The sequence below is a fragment of the Manis pentadactyla genome, chromosome 10 (genome assembly GCF_030020395.1).
Source record: "Manis pentadactyla isolate mManPen7 chromosome 10, mManPen7.hap1, whole genome shotgun sequence".
Classification (NCBI taxonomy): domain Eukaryota; kingdom Metazoa; phylum Chordata; class Mammalia; order Pholidota; family Manidae; genus Manis; species Manis pentadactyla.
Window position 1 is genome coordinate 44,114,441 of NC_080028.1, and position 8,653 is coordinate 44,123,093.

An 8,653-nucleotide genomic window follows, 5' to 3' on the forward strand; every position below is an offset into this window, starting at 1 on the left:
AAAAATAATTTTAATATGTTGATAATTATGGGAACCAGAAAATGAGTACTTATCTGTTAATTATTGTACCTTATCTCCTTTTATGAATGGTTAAAAATTCCCACTTAAGAATCATTTCAAAACCTAGGTTACTGGTTAATTTTCTACAGAATTTCTGCTTTTTGTGATTGGAATAAATCACTACTCATTACTGTCTACCTGTAAGGCATGCACGCTGTCTTCTTCCCTTTATTTGCCCCTGAGTCATCTCTCTGGGGCAGAGTGTCCTCACCTAGTGATTTCAGAAATGTTGTTTCTATATTGGTAGGAAAATCAATCCAGTTTAAGGAAACTCCCTCATCTTAGCCATATTCTTCAATCTACAATTATCATGAATGAAAAAACTATTTACACTGATTTGAATCCTGTGCCTATTTCTCATTTTGTTTGGAACTCACATTTAGAAAATGTGTGATTATATGATAGCAGTGAGCATCCAGGTTATGGTTTAGAAAATTAATATCATGGATGCCATATACATATGTGACCAAGGTGTGAGCCCAGAGGATAAACCAGGCTTAAATAGAAAATGACTTTACACCTTTGGTTGAAGAAGTCAGAAATCAGTAGTGTGACAGTAATATATCCATTGGTATCGCTGAGGACTTGATATTCAGAAGTTGAACTCTATACCCTTCATTTAATGGTGTACATAGGCTAAGAAACTCTCACATGTAGAAAAAAAAATAAACATCAAATCTTAATTGAAATATATATATTACCTAAATTTAACCTGATGACTTAATAGTGTAGGTTATGGTAGAATCAACAAACTAGAGAAGCTAAATATCTTAGAAATCTGAAGCTGAACCATAGCCATAGGGTGAGGATACCCGCCTAGATGCTTTTGTCTGGGTGAACCCTGGAAGGCCACTAAACATTTTAGGTCCTAGATTGAGACTGAAACTTGGAGAACCTTTCTCTCAAGCACTCAAGATTTTGAGGAATCCATGCAGGGCCCTTTAGGTTCTTAATGGGCTCACATTTGGGAGACTCTGTCATGGAACAGAGGATTAATATTTAGAAAAATGTCAGGAAGCAGGCTTTTCTCAATGACGTTGAAGATTCAGATTACAAGGCCGTTTTTTACTTTTCTTTTCTCTTGCTTTTCCTTCTTTTTCCATTTCTACTTGTTTTTAACTTCTATATATTGGTAACCTGATTTTTAAAAAAATTAATCTTACAGTTTTTATAGTGTATCATCTAATCACCATAATATCATCTATTATCAACATTATTACTATCATTAGTATTCTTAATGTATAGTGTATAAATGCATTACATTTTACTTTAAACTTTGTACATTTTTAATGAAATAAATCTTGCTCAAATTTAGTACTGATGGGTACTTCTTGAGAGGTTCCATAAAATCATCTCTAGAGAAGCAGACACATTAATAAAATAGTTCCTTTCAAAAATCAATAAAACTAGTTTTGAATCCTAGGTCTACTACTTGCTAGCAACAATTCACTTTTCTAAACTTTGATTGCTCCACATTTCTCCAGTGTAATTTATGACTATTTTGTCATAATTTGTTGGGGTATTTTTAGGGTTATCAGTATTGTAAATTGTCAGTAAAATTTGGCTTTCATCCTATTTCATTCATATACGACAAAAAAATATTTTAATAGGGTAGTTACTGATAGCTATGACTTTCTTTTATCTTTTGTTCACAGATTAAAGTCAAATGTTACTTTTGTGTTTTTTCTCGACATGTAAGTTCTCATTTTACATGATCAGAAGTTTCAAATCATCATATTGGAAAATTATGCATTATGTAACTAACAATTGTCTAGGAACCAGGCATAAAGCATTCTAGAATTTGACATATGAGGCAGACATTCTCCAAGGCATTTGCCACTGAGAGTAGAAGGACAAGTGAACATGAAATTATAGTTGGGTAAGGTATAAAATCACTGGGTAAGTGATGACAGTAGTGTGAGTGACTCAGACTAACCCAAGCTAGTTGGCACTGTTGGGATCATAAGGCAAAGTTAGCAAAAGATTCGTTGTGGGAATGCCATTTAAACCGGAGGAACCTGGGGGTTTGGTAGTTAAAAAATGAGGAGACAATTCCTGCCTAATGGGGCCAGTTTGAACATTGGTCTGAAGAAAGAGAACAAGGATCAAAGGATGTTTTAATATGTTGCATTATAGACATGTAAATTGGTGCAGAACTTAACTAGTAATGAAATGCTAATCTTTCTATAAGGAATTATTGTGATGTACATAATTTGGACTCTTGAAATGATATGTTTTTCATTTTCAAAAGTAAATAGTTTTACTGATATTGGTATTCACATTATATTCTGTTTCTCTTTTTTACATTCCTAGTTGTGGCTCCAGCAGGAAGGAGTTTCCCCCCTACCCAGGTCAAATTCTCTATGAGTCTGATGAGACTGAAGGAAAAGAAAGGTGAGAGGTTGGGAAAGTTTTTGTTTGTTTGTTTCTCACAGCTTAGTCTCTCTCCTGCTGCTCTTCTCTCTCTCTCCCAGTGCTCTCCACCTCTCTTGCTTGGGTTCACTACCCAACTCTCACTCTCTCGTTGCAGCTTGCTTTCCTTTTACTCGCCCCTTCCTGGAGGACATCTGTGGGCACATCTCTGGTGACTGTTGGCTACCTGACCAATTACATACCAGGAACACAGGGGAGGAGAGAGTGGCTGCTACTCTCCACCCTTTACCCTAGACCAGCTTTCTTGTGATGGACCACCAGCTCTGCTGCAGTAACCATATTGATATGCAAACAGGCCCTAATATGCATATTGCTAACAAGGCCAGGCAGGGATTCTGGTTGAAAACTTCCATTTAGCCTACAATCTACCCCTCCAGAATTCTTGTGTCACCATCTGTATGCCCCCAATCTTCTGCAGTGGCCTCTGTGTGAGAAAGCTAGAGCACTGTAACCAGATTAACAATATACAAGTAACAACAGAAATTATAATACAGATAACAATAAAGCCATAACTATCTTCAGGCCTGAGGATCCAGCTGCATTCAAAGTCCTACTCAGATTTAGTCCATAGCTTGCACGTTCCACAGGAGACGAGGAGCTGAACCAGCAGTGGGCTCTGGGCATGCTCAGCAAGCAGAAGGCAGTGTTAGGCAGTGTGTCCAATCCACAAAGACTGTGGAAGATAAAAACCTTAAGGGTTATAAGACACATTTTTTAAAGTTACTGATATAGGCAAATATTAGCCATCAAAAAGGATCCATGCAGAGAGTGGTCCTGTGATGGGACAGTGGCAAGAACAGGGCAGATGTAGTACTACCAGAGGCACATGCACTGGCCACAATAATAAGACACAACTCTTCCATAAGATGCTCTTACCTCCTGGACATTTTGGATACACTACCACGATCTTTGGGGGTCACTCTGCTGTTACTCCAGGTACACACAGGAGGCCAGTTTCTAGGCTTTATACCCCATCTTAAAGAAGGGCCAGCCATCACTGGTCCATGAGTTAAGATGTCCAAGCTCACGTAGTCTTCAGGTTTCTGTGGGCCTCTGTCACACAGTGCATTCTTGCCAGGCTCTGCTTATGTCTCTAAATGACAGAGGCAGTCCTCACCAATGGGCTATAGCCCACATTGTCTTCCACCCCTGGACCAGGTTGCCTGCTTCATCATTCCCTGGGGATGCCAATGGCAAATGGCCAGCAAGCCATTGCCAAAGGCCCCAGTCACTGATGTCTTCAGCCCCATGGATATCCAGCTTGTCCATTTTGCAACTGTGGAGATAAATGCTCATGTTTTATCCCAGCCCCACATGATGCCCTTGCATGCAAAGTGGCATAATCACCTCAGAATTTGTGCCAATGTGGGGTAAACACTCTTTAGGAGACTTCAAGACCCAAAACATCTTGCAATAATGCCACAGTTATCTGTAAGAGAATCATAGGTGAGCGTAACATCACATGCAATATTAGATTCCCTATTCCCATGGGGATTCAAGCATGTTCCACTATGACAGCTCTACCCCTGCAACCTTATATAACAGTGGGAGTCTAAGGAAACTGCTCAATGTCTCAATAAATTAGGGAACATTCAGCTCCTGTGTCCACCAGAGCCACACTACACATTTGCTGGGGACTAATTATTTACTAAATTCTACATGTAGCCTTTGGTACAAGAGGCCCCAACCAGTCCCCATGCTGGGTGCCCTGGCCCTCCCCTCAGTTAAACTATAACAGCCAATTGTCATCTGGAAAGGGCCCAGGCAGGGTCTGCATGTCCTGCACCAAAGTCCTGCAGGCACGCAGACTGGATATGTGGCTTTGCCTCCGACTTCCATTTCTTAGACCTCAGGGGCTGGAACTGCTGTTCTGGTTATAAGTGTTGCCATGGCTCTATCAAATCTTATTGGGCCGTCCATCAAGCTTCTCTTGCACTGCCTGTATCTTTATCAAATGAAACCCATATCTGGGTCCTTGAGAACTTCATGGGGCCCTTTAAACCTTTCTTTCAGTAGCAGACCTTATCTCCTTTCATTTTCTCATTATCTCAACCTCTCCCAGATATGCTATAGTGTGAGTTTCCTCACAGTGAGAAGTGAGAATAGACACTAGTGAGCCGAAGAGGGATTGGGGAACTGTGTGGAGCACAAGATTTCTCATCCCCACGGTGAACAACTCCTCTTCCAGGCCCTAATGGCCCATATTGTAGATGATATTTTTCATGCCCAATTCCCATAAAACCTGTTGGAGCTCAGCATACATCTGCCAGCTTGTAGGGAAAGATTGCAAATCACTCTGATTAGGCTATATGGTGCAAAGTGCTGCTGTAGGCCAGTCCAGAAGTGTAAGATTCCTTGGGGGTCTAATGATCATTTCATAATCTCTGCCAGAGAGAGGAGTGAGTTATAAGGTAAGCCAGTTTCCCCATTTCTAACCCAGACAGAACAATGCCATCCACTGAATTGCAAAGATGAAAAAGCCATGTGGGCAGAGACTCTGAGGGCTTCTGCCAAAACTGGGAGCTCATGTCCACCAGCTCAGTCTGGGTATAGGAGCAGAACACAGAGTGTTCCACAACTAGGGGAGGGGCCTACTCCTCTCCCTGAGGAATGTGTGGTTGCCATGTCTTTATTTTCTTAATTACAGCAGGATGGGCATTCAGTAGGGGAGGAGCTGGTGTCTCCAGTGGTGACTCTGGTTCTGTCCTCAGCCCATCCCATCATTCTCCCCTACTCCTCTTCCCCCAACATCTCCCCTACCATTTCTGGAGTTTAAGTCTCCACCCCTTCCTTTACCTCTCCCATGGTGTCTCACAGCCTGCTTTCTCCTGCTGCTCCTTCCAGTGCTGCTAGTATGTCCCTCAGCAGTGTGATACCAATTTTTAATAGCCTTCTTTCCTCCTTATACCATCCCACAGCTTGTGTTCCTATTCTGCCACTTCTGGCTTAAGATCGTCTCTCTCCTTGGTAACACTTTCCAAGGATGCAAGAAATATCCAACCCACAGTTCCTGCCACTGCATGGACACTCAGTTCCCCTAAGGAGTCCCCCATTTTGCAGAGGGCCAACTCCATTGCCTCTGGTGCCCCCACCATTCCCCAATTCTTGGGATAGGCCCACTCCTCTAGAAGGCAAATCACCCTGGACCAAGTCCCCATGGGTGTCTCCTCTCCATCCACAGGGGCAGCCTGCTGAAATATTGCATCAATGAGGACAGTTCTTTGGATTCTCTGGATCCTGCCGACTATGCCAAAGTGTGGCTCTGGGAGGAACGTGGTTCCCCACCTGGGCAAATCCACTGTGAATGAAAACAAGTGTAAAGGGGGAAGGTTTTTTTTATTTCTCACAGCTCTGTTTCTCTCCCATTGTGCTCCTCTGTCTCTCCTGGTGCTCTGGGCCTCCTCCCACTTGGGTCCAATCCCCAGCTCTCACTCCCCAGTATGGCATGTTCACCTTCCCCCTGTCACTTCCGGTAGGAACTCCGTGGTCAGGTCCCTGGTGACTGTTGTGATCCTGACCAGATATGTTTCAGGAACAGAGGGGAGGAGAGAATGGCTGCTACTCTCCAGCCCTCACCCAAGACTAGCATTCCTGGACCACCAGCTCTGCTGCAGTAAACATCACACTGATGTGCAAACAGGCCTTTATATGTGTATCACTTTCAAAGCCAGGTGGGGATTCCGGTCAAAGACTTCCATTTACCCAACACCAGTGTATTTGGCTTACTGGTCATTCCTCTGTCACTTTTCCAGACCTACTGATTTCCTTGGACTTGCTGCCTTCTGTTTACTTAAATGCTCTACATTCAAGATTTAACATTTTAATTGGGACATCAGTATCGATCTGTTTTACCGAACTTCAATGAAGGATTTATTTTTAACAGGAATTACCAGTGCATTTCTCTCTTCATTTTAACTTACTTCATGTCCCTTTGGCAATTTTTAAATAATTTTATATTGGATTGAATCCAGCCAATAAAATATGTGAATCTTCTGATTTTAAAGATTCTTCATTAGTAATTGCATCTTTCGAATCCTAAACAGTTATACTTATTCCTTGTTTTAAAATGCATTTTGGGTTTATGAAATATATTCCTTGTTATAATTAGAAAAAGTATTGATTCTTCTTACTGTTATGTTTCTTCTTATTGAGTAAGGTTTTTGGATTTTTTTTTGCTTTTTGTCTTTTTGTTGTATTTGGAGGAATGGTGTACACTATTGTATTAATGTTTTATAATAAATTTCCCAAACCTTTCAGCATTGAAGTCATGTTTAGATTTCCTGTTAAAGGGTATAAACTTGTGTAATTCCAGGGAGAAAATGTTTCCAGCTTTGGGCAAATAAACCTTTGAAGCCAAAATCAGTAAAAGGGAGAAATAAAGTGGGAGAAACCTGTTTATTGCTTACAAGCAGTAGTCTACTCCTTCTTGCCCTTGTGCTCGCTCCCCACCCCCCATGTACCTGTTGATATGAAAATGGACTACTTCTCTCCACCCCTTGGAAACACCCATTGATACGGAGGTGCAATAAGGCCAGGTGAGAGATTCTGGAAATATTGCAATTTTACCTACAACTTGTAATTAGAAGTTGAATAAGTCCTGGAGCTCAAATGCATACTGTAGTGGTTATAATCAGCAATATTTTAATATACACCTCAAAACTGCTAAGAAACTAATCTTAAAAATTCTCACCACAAAAAAGAAATGATAATCATGTGATGTGATAGAGATATTACCTGAAGCTATGGTGGTTGTCATATTGTAATATATAATGTACTTAATTAACACATTGTATACCTTAAATTTATATAGTGTTCCATATAAATTATATCTCAGTAAAATATTCATTCTAAAGATTAAATAATTATAAATATATATGCACCCAACATCCAAGCACCTAAATATATAAAGAAAATATTAACAGAACTGAAAGAAATAGACAGAACTGAAAGAATTAACAGAACTGAAAGAAAATAGTAGGAAACTTCAATACCCCAATTTCAACAATGATAAAACATCAAGGCAGAAATTAAGGAAACAAAAGACCTGAACATCACTATAGACCAAATGGACCTAACAGCTATGTACAGAACATTCCTCCTAACCGTGGCAGAATATATAATCCTCTCAGGCATATACAGCCCATTCACCAGGACGGATCTCGTGTTACACAAGTCTTGGATTTAAATTGACTCTCAGTGCTATGACTCTAGAAATTAATAACAGAAGAAAGATTGGCAAATCCACAACATGTAGAAACTAAACAAAAGACTCCTGAACAACCAATATTATAAACAATAGGACAACCACTAAAAGCTTTTTATATAGTTCAAATCAATAGTCCAAAAGTGGAGATAATATGAAATCATAACAAACATTAGTTCTTTCTATTTCTGGTTGAATTATTTTGGTGAGTGAATGTTCTTGCATTTCAATTCTTTTAAATTTGTTAAGGTTTTTTTATGTCCAGAATTTAAATTATGTTTGTGAATTGTCCATGTGCACTTACGAAGAATGTGAGTTCTGTTTCTGTTGGGTGTTGTGATCCCTGGAGGTCATTTTGGACAAAGTGATTATTAGTGTGATTTCTATGTCCTTTCTAATTCTCTCTGTACATGTTCTTTAAATTTCAGGAAAAGGGGTTTTGAAATATTCTGCTTAATTAGGTTGTCTGTTTTCAACCTTTTACTTTTAACAGATCTGTACATTTATATTTCAAAGAGTTGCCTAGCATAGCACATAGTTTGGCCTTGCACTTTATTTAATACGAGAATTTCTGCACATTTGGACTTACATTCCCCATCTTACTGCTTGTTTTCTATTTTTCCCATTGTTTAACAATCACTACATTGTCTAAAATGAAACAAAAGAAAATCATGTGTTGGTGGGATTTGGGGCTAGACTTTTCATATGCTACTAGAGTGAGAGTACTAATTACTACCACAACTTTGGAGATAAGTTCCTGGCACATATTATCACTAAACATATACCTATGATACAATAATATCACTCCAAAGTGAATAATAGTAAATCTAAAGGAATATATTTATTCCCATGAGATGAAGTGTACAAAATTGTGCTCAGAAGCATTGTTTATAATATCCCCAAACTGGAATCAAGCGTATCATCTTGAGTAATAAAAGGAATAAATTTTTATATACC